The sequence below is a fragment of the Mus caroli genome, chromosome 4, assembly GCF_900094665.2.
Source record: "Mus caroli chromosome 4, CAROLI_EIJ_v1.1, whole genome shotgun sequence".
Taxonomy (NCBI): domain Eukaryota; kingdom Metazoa; phylum Chordata; class Mammalia; order Rodentia; family Muridae; genus Mus; species Mus caroli.
This window is the reverse complement of record NC_034573.1, coordinates 70,226,401-70,238,994: the sequence shown is the minus strand read 5'-3', so window position 1 is coordinate 70,238,994 and position 12,594 is coordinate 70,226,401. Positions and strand designations below refer to the sequence as shown.

General features: G+C 34.6%; 1 protein-coding gene across 40 annotated transcripts in view; it reads left to right on the top strand.

The window, feature by feature from the left end:
* The window catches only part of Ptprd (protein tyrosine phosphatase receptor type D), a 2,211,569-nt gene that overhangs the window by 976,805 nt on the left and 1,222,170 nt on the right, over window positions 1-12,594 (top strand). For all 40 annotated transcript variants that reach the window (XM_029475790.1, XM_029475789.1, XM_029475786.1 and 37 more), the window contains exon 7: window positions 7,724-7,771. The gene's annotated coding sequence lies outside the window, so the exon portion shown is untranslated. The remainder of the gene's footprint in view (window positions 1-7,723; window positions 7,772-12,594) is intronic.

The following is a 12,594-nucleotide window of genomic DNA, read 5'->3' as shown; positions in this document are numbered from 1 at the left end:
AGACCTGGGAGACTAGCTCTCTCCTGAGTTTCAGTGTTCAGAGTACTCTCTGCAGGTAAGCTCTCCTCTTGCAGGGAAGGTGCCCAGTTATCTGGTGTTTGAACCTGCCTCCTGGCAGAAGTTGTGATCCACTCACAGATGTCTTAAGAGCCCATGGAGGGTCCTCTGTATACCTTGGGGGTGTCCGCAGACTCCATGCCCAAGGTACTCTGGTGCTGGCGTGGACTGTAAGGGACTTGTGCCCCTTATCAGGCCAGGTTTTCTGCTTCCCTAATTAATGCAGTCTCAGGTACCACACGATTGGATTGGTGCAGCAGCTGTGTTCCACTCACCAGAGGTCTTAAGATCTCGTGGTGGGTCTTGTGGGTAGCTTACGGGTGTCAGCAGACTCCTCTCCCAAGCTATCCTGGTGCTGGAGGAGACTGTAAGGGACTTGTGCCCCTGATCCCAATTCAAAAATTTAAATTTAACAAAGATTTAGTACAGTTATACATTACACATTGTGCATCCCCATGTATCCATTTCTCCTCATTCTTCCTCCTCCCTTCTCCACCCCCACTTCATGCTTCTAAACAGTTGCTTTTATTATACTTTTCTTTAAAATACACATAAATGATTGTATGTAACTACATAACATATAGGAACAATACATGGTGAATATACACAATATTTGTCATTCTGAAATTGGCTTAATTCACTTAAGGCAATTAAGTGTTTTAATGCATTCTGATTGTTTCATTCTATTTCTTAAGTAATTTGAGTAAAAATAACCATCTGTTTTTGAAATATATACTGCATCAAATTATCAAGAGATTGGAGGTCCCAGGGAGTGAAAAGGTGTGGTGGGCTGGGGGTGTTAAGTTGGGGACATCCTCGTGGATATTTGGGGAAGGTGGTATGGGATGTAGAACAGTCAGAAGGTGAAGCAGGAGGATGATAAAACCTGGACAGTAAAAAAATATTAAATGAACAAAATTAAATTAAAATGTTGTTCTTCCAATAGGGTTGCAAACCCCTTCAGCTCCTTCAGTCCTTTCTCTAATTCCTCCATTGGGGACTCTGTACTCAGTCCATTAGTTTTCTGCAAGCATTCACCTCTGAATTTGTCAGGCTCTGCAGAGCCTCTCAGGAGACAGTTGTAATCAGGCTCCTGTCAGCAGGTACTTGTTGACATCCACAATAGTGTCTGAGTTTGGTGACTGTTTATGGCATGGATCCCCAAGTAGGGAAGTCCCTGGATTTCCTTTTCTTCAGTCTGCTCTACACTTTGTGTCCATATTTGCTTCTGTGTGTATTTTGTCCCCCCTTCTAAGAAGAACCAAAGCTTCAACAATATCAACCAATCAGACTCCCCAGAGCTTCCAGGGACAAAACTACCAACCAAAGAGTACACATGGAGGGATCCATGGCTTTTGGCCACATATGTAGCAGATAATAGCTTTGTTGGGCATTAGTGGGAGGAGAGGCCCTTGGTCCTGGGAAGGCTTGGTGCCCCAATGTATGGAATGCGAGGGCAGGGAGGTGGTAGTGGGTGGGTAGGTGGCCAAACAGTCTCATAGAAGAGCAGAGGGGTGATGGGATGGGGTTTCTGGAGGGGGGGAGGCAAGAAAGGGGATAACACTTGGAATGTAAATGAAGAAAATACCCATTTTTTTTTAAAAAAAGAAATCCAAATAAATTTAAAAAAAAAATTTAAAATTCTCATATTATAAAATTTATACTTTTGTGCTATGGATAAGATGTACCACTCTATTTCTAGAATATTATACAGACACAATCACTTTCAAATTCTATAATAATGTTCATCCCCAGTTAAGATGCCTTGGTAGACAGCTCTGAGCTGTGTGTGTTCTATCTCTAGCACTGAAGATAAGAGAGGAGGAATGGAATGGAGATGAAGGAAGAGTAACAGTGTAATTGAGGGAGGAGGCAGGAAAGGGAAGACAAAGGAATCCCATCTACATTGGTCCAGTCAATTACCTTATATGCCCTGAAAACAAACAAAACCACCACCACTACTGACAACAAAAACTCTAAGTACTTACTTTCTATTTCTGTACTCAAATCTCTTTCAGACAGAAGGGGGAAAAGTCCATGCAAAACTGAGATGCAATACTCACTTTTGTCCCAACTTAGGGCTCAGTTAGGCGAGTTGGGAGAAAATAGAGAGGGTGTTGGACATGAGTGTGGCAGGAAGACAGTGGGACCTGTGACCTGGCCAGGCTTTAAGAGGACAGAGGGTAAAGTCAGCACTTCCCATATTCTATGACCCGTCCACATGAAAACTATTGACAGAACTTATTATCAGGTTACTAAGAATATGGACTACACTCTTATTCCAAATGTTCATAAAACTTGTTAAAATCGGAGGTTGTGTTAATACAGAGATGAAATAAACTAGGTCTACAACGACTGACAGAGTCGCCATGGGAGTTACTAAATGTGGTGTAAAATAATCATAGTAGCTTTTGAGGTTTTCAAAAGGCACACAGATCATTAAAACACCAGTCATAAAACTTTGAATCAGTTAACACATACCATATCTGTCCACTCTACACTTCACATCCACTAATATTATACAAATGGCAGACAAATAATTAGTGAGCATTCACTGAGTAATTGAACAGTTACTGAATTGTCATTTTATACCATTTGAGAGTTCCATGACATGTTTCCACAGATTGAAAAGATGACTTGATAGACTGCCTAGAAGTTCAAGTTTCCCTGCATGTAAAACTGATTTGTCAAAAAGATCTCATCTGGAGAGACATTTAGGCCACGTGGACATTTCTAAAACCCAGTAAAATCTAGCACCTAAAGGAGAGTTTCTGTCCTGCTACCACTGTATCCGCGATTGTTTCTATTGTAGCATTTAGGTATTTATTAGTGACTTAATGAGAACTTAAAACATGCAGAATTTCATAGGATCATTCGGCTTTTTCTTCACATGTGTTGCCTGCAAAGATAAAAAGAGCTGTGCTTCTGAGATAAGCTTGGCAGTCTCAAACAAAGTAAGATTTAAAAGGTTTTCATTTTTAAAGTTTTTATTTATATATTTTAGAAAGTGTTTTTGATAACTCCTGTCAAAATCTTTCATATATTATAAAAAATCTATATTTAACAAAATCTGATACATTATAAAATTTATTGCCAAAATCAAAACAAAATTAAGACATGTCTGATAAATAATACATTGCATAAGTTTAGCATTTGACCAAACATTGACTGGTAATCATACCCTAACATTTATCATTGTATATTAGAGCTTGAAGCTGGAACCTTTAGAACTTATCTATGATTCCTGATGGTTTGCTTTGAAATTGGGAGCTTAGTCTTATCTCTACTTGTTTCTGAAATACATTATTTCTCCTCTACCCTTTAATTTTTCCAATCCTCACCACATACATCTTGCTTGCTCTATCTCAACTTTATATTTAAATGCATACATATTTCTAAATACATAAACAGGCCATGTCATGTTACTTGTATGAATATGATCTCAAGATTGACCTTTTATAGTAGATAACCAGTTGGAGATCTCTTCTCTGGAGAAGACTCTTGTTCTTATGATTCTACAGTTGACTGTATTTAATTGTCTGGATTTGAATCTCTGCACCCGCTCTTCTGAAATTATCAATGAGCTTTAGGTGCAGGGATTGGGACTAAACAGAACACAATATCTTATTCTCTACATGCTTATTGATTATGATTTTCTGTAATGCTCTTCTGTTGCAAAGAGAAGCTTCTTTGATGAGGGTTGGGGGCTACATTTACCTGTGGAAATACAGATAAAAATTTAGTATGTAGTTAGGTAGTGTGCTGGTTTAGTAAGTGACAGTTATATGCTATATACAGGCTATATAGGTTGTGTATTGGTTATACATTGGTTATATATGATTTAACTCCACACCCACCCCAACCACACCCAGCATTTCACTAGGTTACCAGTATTAGGCATTATTTCACTTCTGTCGATCAAGCCCTAAAGTCAATTAGAGAGCTATTGGTTACCACTAGTATGCATGCCACAATAGCATCCTCAACGTTATTGTGCCATGCTGGTTAGTGTTGTGGTTCATAGGTAATAAAACTGGGTAGGACTATGATTTGCTTCCATATCATGGTATCATGAAAGCTATTGCTTAGAAAGAACATTTTCAAGTTAGTTCAAGCTCAGATTTTCTCAGTCCTTTGTCTATAGTGCTTTGTAAATATCTTTTGCATCTGAGAAGTAACCAAAAGTGAGGGGTCCTTGGAGAATGTTGATCAACAACTCAAAGGGGACTTGCCATGCCTGGTGCTTGGGTTTATGTTAGATAATTTTAGCTCTTGGAGAAAGCATTGTTAGCTCAGATAAAAAAAATTCTAAAACTATATATGTATATGCATATACATATACAGACTTATATGTACTATATGTAATTTTAGGAAATTGTGTAGTAATATGATCTCTTTTGTTTTATTTTCAGACTTCCTGTCAATTTATCCTCTTCCTTCTTTATTTATCTCCTCCCCCCTAACTATTAAAGCTACTTCATTGGTTTTTCTATTTACCCCCTTCAAATCACTTGTACCCTTTTATTCTCCTATCTATTACTTCTCCTCGCCTGACCTCTTTTACTTTCCTGGATACTACAGTCATATGAACTTATAATAAACACATTTAAGCATAAATACAGATGAGAGAAAACATGTTATATTTGTTATGTCTCTTTGGACTTGGATTGTCCCACTCAATATCTTTTATACTACCAACAATTTTCCTGAAAAAATTGTGATTTCATTTATATTTATAGCTAGATAGTATTGCATAGTGTGTCTGCTTCTTGAGGTTGTAAATTTAAGTTCCCTTAAACAGACTAAAATGGAAGCTCTCTTTTGTTGCACACCTCCTTATTAAAAGAAGCAAGAGTCAGAGAGGCAATTGAACAGTTAAGCTGTTCTGTTCTTCCAGAGGACAGCAGTTTAGTTCTTAGTACCTATGTTAGGTGTCCCCAACTGCCTGTAACCACAGCTGAAGGGAATCTGATGTCCTCTTCTGACACACAGAGGTACCTGCATTCATACCCCCCAACACACACACAGACAGAGACAGAGACAGAGAGACAGAGAGAGAGGACTGTATCTCACTGTAGACTAAAAGATGTTGTTACTGAATTTCAACTCTATCACTTATTGCCCTTGTATTTGTCAACCTCTTTAGCATTTTTATGCATATGATGTTAAAATAGCTAGCAAGATTGTGTGGAACTGAGATGAGGGAATTGGAATATTCTACATGCTAATGGAGAAATGGCATCTGTAATATAACTGTTAATATCACAAAACAACTAACTAGAGTTCTGGGCTACATTGTTAGTCACACCGTGATCCTAAAGTATCTCCTTCTTTGACCTGATAAGTTTAGGATATTAGATCGATAAAGTTTACAGTAATATATTTTAAGTTGTTCATTTTCTTAGCATAGCATTTTGTGTCATGCTTGATATTCCACTGAGATATTTAAATGAGATAAGTTCATATCATTAAAATGATAAGTTCACATTGTTAAAATCTTATGAGAAATGAAATTTCCTGAAGTGCATCAAGGATAAAACTAACTCAATGCCAATGCCACTGACAGTTTAATAAGTGGTCCATCTCAACAAAACATCTTCTAAACATGCCATGTAATTTATGCAAGTCATGTTAAATTGTCCTTTTTCTGTTTAAATATGTCCCAATATTTCATATCTTTGCTCTAGTCTAACCCCACAAATCATTGAAAAAGATAAATTAAGTTTGGAGTGAGCCACAATTTTGCATTAGGCTTCATAAATGCTTGAAATTATCTCGTTGAATTTAACCTTGGAAGACAAATTATCAGATGCCTTCAATATTAGTTCTGAATCGCTAAATGTAAATATGAACAGTGATTTAGAATGTGCATGCCTGCTATATCTAATAAATATAATAATGTCAGTTATACAGACGAAAAATGGCCTTTGGATTTTTTTATTAGTGTCACAAGCTCAAATACACATTCTAAGTGAAACTAGAGAACATAAATCTTATGTGATTTTTATATTGAAATTCAATTATTTAGTTAAAAGCTTCCATTTAAAATTAAAAATATGCAACATTGTTCCTGAGAAAGTAATCTAGTATGTGGAACTGCTAAGAAGCATTAAAATTGAATTGTTACTTCTGTATTATGCCAAATAGCATAGTTTGACATTCAGTTTTTAATAATATGATATGAATAACAATATTTTTAATTCCTGTTTTATTCAGGTTATTTTGGCATAATAATATATAGTTTTAACCAAATGTTTACTCGACCTTTAATTGGGCTACCAAAATTTAAATTATCCCAGAGGCTCAAAGCCAGCCAACCAACTCCAAGCAGGAAGTTATAGGAGAACTGAGAGACATGATCTAAAAAAACAAACTGCCACCACCAACAACAAAAATAGATGGTCAGGTAACTGAGAAACTCCAGGATAATTTCTCGCCTTCACACACACACACACATACACACACACACACACACACACACACACACAGACACACACACATTTGAGTGTAGTCTTTTGCACATAGACACACACCTAGACACACAGACACACACACACAATGACAAAAGACATCATATTTTGATATGTTGATTTTCATATACGTGAAAGTGGTACTGAATTAAATTCCACCATTACTGTTTTCAGTAAAATCTCAGTTTAACATATGATAAAAATTGTTAAGTATTAAACACTAATTTTCCGCAGTTAATGCTTTCATTAGAGAATTAAGTTTAAACACCATAGTACATAGTAGAAAATACAGCCTCCAGAAGAACACTAATCATTAAGCAATCAACATGTCTCTGCTTCTTTTACTGTTTTCCTTTTCAACTTTTATTGTAGTCAACTGCAAGCTATGCAGAATACCTGCTATACATTCATTTATGGATTTCTCATTTTTTTTATTGAGAAGGGATTAATTTTTAAATTTTTATTCAAATTAAAAGCATATATTTAGAAACAGTAAACTTTAGAGATCAATAATATTTATTGGTTAATAAGCAATATGAAAATACTAAAGCAATTGCAAAGGCTATGACATCTATCAACTAATTCTAGGCATGATCATAGCCAACTAGCTTAAAGCCAATAAAATTAGCTATAAGTATAAGTTTTGATGATTGGAAAAAATATCTTTTGCACAATGGAGTCGGGCACAGCCTTATAATTATGATATGGAATGTTCATTGTCATGTTGAATTCTATAGCTTACAATTCTGCATTTAAAACAGAAAGCATAGAATAGGATTATAGTATTATACTCACACTAGCAGTGCACAATGAACATTTTCTATGTATCCATATATAAATGTATATATTGGAACTGGTAAAGAATGAGTGATGTTACCTGTAGAATTCCATCTATAAAGTGCTTTATGTGTGCAGATGTATCCATCTCTCATAGACTCATGAGAAGAAAGACTGTACAGGGATCTGCTCCTCTCTAATCCATGCCTGAAATGGTCAAATTAAAAGAAATTAGTGTTAAATATCAATAATAATCATGTGAGTTGAGTGATATTTCTGACAAATTATACAATCAAAACTATTAAGTGTACATTGATAAATCATATAATAAAACTTCTAATTGAATCATAAAGGTGTTACTTGTTGAATTAAAATTAAATGTCAGTACTAACATCATGATTTGTATTGTATTTCTCCAGGTCTCAGGGTGGAGAACTTTCATTGTATGCCTAACCTGTGAGTCGATGGTAAGATTACAGTTAACACATGCATAGCTTTAGAATGTGGTTTTTATTCCTAAGTGTATGCTATTATTTAATTTTAAAATGGTTTTATTTCATTTTAAAATGCTACACACACACAGAAGACAGAAGACAGAATTAGGAATGGAGGGAGGGTGGGGGGAAGGGACTACAAAGAAAACCATGTAGACAATTACTTGTCTGTTGTGGGTAAAGCAGTAGGACTTCTTATATACGAAAAAATCAGTAATACTATTGCTCACTTTTCCTTTGATGTTTAAATGTAAAATGTTCATTGTATAATAAAAAAAAATGAGTAAACACACTCACACATACACACATGCTTGTTCCAAAAGTTACATCGCTTTATTAAAGATTCTGAAGTAAAAGCTTGCTGACTTTTCCTTAGTTTTGATTTGAGACAGCGCATAAAGTCACAGTTGCAGAATCCAAACTAGACTACATCTGAAAATTCAGGGTTGCCTAAGATGGAAAATCATATTGTTAATGGTAGCTGGTGGCACTATGTAAAAGTGATCTCAGCTATCTCTAAATATTTCCTTGAAAAGCACATGGAGGTAGAATCTTAAAGTTAAATTTTATTATGAGAGATCCTCATGAATAAAATACTTGATTCAATTTTAAATATTAATTGACTTAAAACAACAACACAATTATATTTTTCAACTGACTTTTTCATTATGAAGTTTTTTTTTTAAATCTTGCCCCCAAATTAGCTGGGGTTTGGATAAGTTTGACAGGGAAGAGGAGCTGGCCAACTGAATGGAATTTGATAGAGTACATTTTAGCCACAATCTTTTTCAATAATACAATTAATAATCAACATTTCAGTATTTAAAATTTCAAAGTATTTTGTCTCCCTAAAATTCATTTTCATGAACTTCATGCAATTCTCACTTGGATCTGGGGCGATAGCTGATGATGTTTTTTAAACTGACCATTGTTAATGTTGATAAGTTCCCAGGGTAGTGGAGTGTCTCTCAATACTAGCATGATATATAAAGGTAGCCTGCAGCTGAATAGAAAAGGACTGAAAAATATATCTGTACATATGTTAATGTCCTAATATATTTGTACTGCCTTGCCACTTTTTTCCTGGAAGATTAAATACCAGATATGTAAGTTTCCTAAATAGGTATCTTAACTTTGAGTCAAATGTCTGCAACAATTTGTGAATAAATTTTAGTCCTTTTTTATTCAAAGCAAAAAAGTAAAGAATGTTCTTTTTGTTTCCTTGTATGGTAGTGTGTATATTTTACAAAGAAACTTCAGAAATAACTAGAAATTTTATCATAAACATTGAGAAAACTAAGCAGAATTTCTAACCAATGTTAATGTTGGATGGGTTATAAAAAAAAGTCATTTGGTAGAGTTTTATATATGACTCTCATTTAAATTTAAATGAATGATAGGAAAAAAGTAAAGATTTAGATAACAGAAGAAAGTTCTTTGGACATGAGTGACAATTTTATGTATTAGGAATTTTGTAGTGAAGTCTATTTGATACCAAGGAATAGAGGCAATGTGTTATTTAAAGTAAAACTTATTTTATCACCTGTCAAGATTTATCAAACTGAGTTTTTCTATAAAGGCTTAATGTTTGAGCTTCAGGGAGTTAAAAGAAAAATATGTGACCCTGCAAGTAAAATAGGCAAATATATGCTTTCTAAGAAAAATCATAAGATCTTCTTAATTTATAGTGTTCATTGGCTAATTACATTAAGGACCACTTGGTAACTGTGGATCTGGATTATAATAAAAACTGATTATAGAATGTATACAATTGTAAGTTTGTGCTATGAAAGCAAAGTTAATTTTTAGCAAGGCAACTTTCTGTTCATCTGTCCCTTGAGAGCAATCAAGGGAGTGGGCAGTTCCTAATCAGCCTTTAAAAAGCTGCATGCTAATAGTTCAGCATAAACTTTGTATTTGTAGGAAGGGATAACATTAGCTCACAGAAATAAATTAGTAAGACTGTGTATCTGGGTATATTTCATTATTAAGACATACCTGGAAAGTAGAGAAGAGTCCCATTGCATTTAGGTGCCTAGCTTATATTTTTAGTTACATTTTTAAAGAAACACCAGACAGGATATTTAAAAGTGATTATTGTTGACACAAAAAGGCAGACTTAGCCTCAAAGATACTTTGACAACAATGGAATGGATCATGATTAGTTATAGTTATTTAGATATCCTTCCAGAAATATATTCTTCTAAATAACACATGAACATACATAAACATCATATATATATGTGTGTATATATATATATATATATATATATATATATATACACATGTGTATATATATATACACATATATATATATAACATAAAAACATAGCTTCTATGAGCTCATATGTGCAACAGCCCTATTGTTTCCTACAAATAATGTTTCTCTTAATTTATCTACTACCTAATTCCTTTTGATCCTCATTCTGTGATGGTCCCTGAGCTTTTGGGAAATGGAATGGTATAGATATGTTATTTAGAGTTGGTTATACCACAGCCACTAATTTCTTGCACATTGACTAATGATTTGTTTTTTATAATTACTATCTACTGCAAAAATGAACTTCACTGATGAAGGATAAGAGATGTACTAGTATGCGGGTATAAAGATATGAACAATTTGGCAAGTGATATCTGATATTAGATATTAGAGTTTTCTGAGCTCATTTCCATAGTGCCACCAACTACCATTGATGTTTAGCTAATTGTCTCGCCATTGAGTCTATGCATATAGATATAACTCATAAAATAGATTAGAATTACTGGACAGTCAGCATATTATGGAAAAGAGCAGCAATAGATATATATTTTAACCCCATGGATATACATAATACTTGGGACTCTCTAAACAAATCCATAGTGAAACATTGGCAGCTAATGGAGGAGAGAGGGCCAGGGTTGTTCCCTGTCACAGAAAGAAAATGAGCCTGTTGTTTACAACTAACTTGAAAATTATGATCTTTAAATATTTCTCCATTCAATGTAAGCCACCCTCTTCCTTAATAAAATACATTTATGTACTTACTACAATACAGTGAATATTATCTTTAAAAAGAAGAGGCCGCCTTTGGTGCACTCCTTTAGCAGATCTGAACTGTGGCTGAGCATACCACATGTACCATTCAATCATGGGAAGTTGATGTGGAAAAGCTGGCTATTACTTAGCACATCATCCAAGAGGATTTTTTCGCCCAGGATAACAAAATTATGTGCTACTTACAGCAAAAGTAAAAGCAGAAAAGCACAAAAGCACAACCGTTATCTCATATTTTCTCTATTGTAAAATTGAATATTTGATATGTAACTCAATAAGCTGAAGTACACTATTTGAAATCTATTGTTAAGTTTTATTATCACATTCTCTATGAGTTTTTTTATATATGTTATTGATGAATGCAATCATGTTGTCTTTAACGTGGACAAATCTATGATATGAATTCATTTCTACTCTTGCCTACTATTCCAAACTAGTGGGTTAAAAGGAGGCATAATAACTTAATAAACACCTTATTATGCTATAATTAAATCAAGAGTAAAAGTCATTTTAATTATTTTGCTATTTATAGAGCTAAATTCACTTATGATTCAAGAAGGGTAACTACATTGTTCAAAAAGATAAATATGTTTTGGACCCAAATGAAAGAAATTTTCTGCATTTTATATGGTAAAGTTCCCATGTACCTCAACGATTGTTTTCCAAATTCACAGTACATGTGCACTCACCAAGACACATATCTGTTACTAAAATATGTGTGGCATCATTGTGGATTGACCATATTTGAAATGGCACAGAAAGTTATTTTTGTTATAAATATTTTTCTTTAATTTTAAAATATAATTTTCAAAATCTTACATAATTATATGTACATTTTGCTTACATGTTTAAATACATCTCTTAACCTAATGTTTGAGGATTTATCCCTAGTCTGAATGTGTCTTGTAATGCCATGTCTAGTTGATATCCCAGGAAGGCTTGATCTTTTCAGATGGGAAAGGTAGGAACAATGGATCTGGGGGAGAGAGGAAATGGGAAGTACTGAGCCAAGTAGACAGAGAGGAGGCTAAAGTAGGAATATAATGTACGAGAGGAGAGTAAATAAAATGAACAAAAGGAATGAGTGCATAGTGAATTTAAAGATTTTATACAAATGTGCACAAAGCAACAATAATGATAGTGACTAAGCCCACTCAGTAAGTCAACAGGTTTTGGAGGGAGGGAAGTGAGGATTAAAGAAAAACCAGACAATTAAACAACATTATAATAGGACTCCAGCAACTGCTGAAGCATGTTTATTCTCTTCCAGTCTGCTTTTGTATTATTCTAGGTACATACAAAGAATAGGGTTAGTTTAGCTCAAGGAACAAACAAGGCATAAACAAATGTCCCATGCTCACTGTATTCAGAGACTTATCAAGATAAACAAGACACAAGGAACATATTCCTTAGCTGTATTTATCTGGAGCCTACTTCCTTGTCCTAGCCCAATATAAACATTCTTGCCAATATTCAAGAAGCAAGAAGAGGGCTTTACAAGAAGTCACTATTTCTGTGAGAAAATGCAGTTCCTTGGGTTTTGATCCAACACAGACTGAATGCAAATATTAGGCTCAGCAGTGTATTCTGTACTGGTTGGCAGACTGGAATGCTGAGCAGTGAGGAGGAGGGGACGTGAGCACATAATGTCTACATCAGTTTAGGGATGCTCACAAGTATGTCAGTTGAGGGAGAAATTGTTGCTGCAAGGAGATCCATACCTTGTAGGAGGTATGAAATTTATTCAAGGCCACGTAACTAG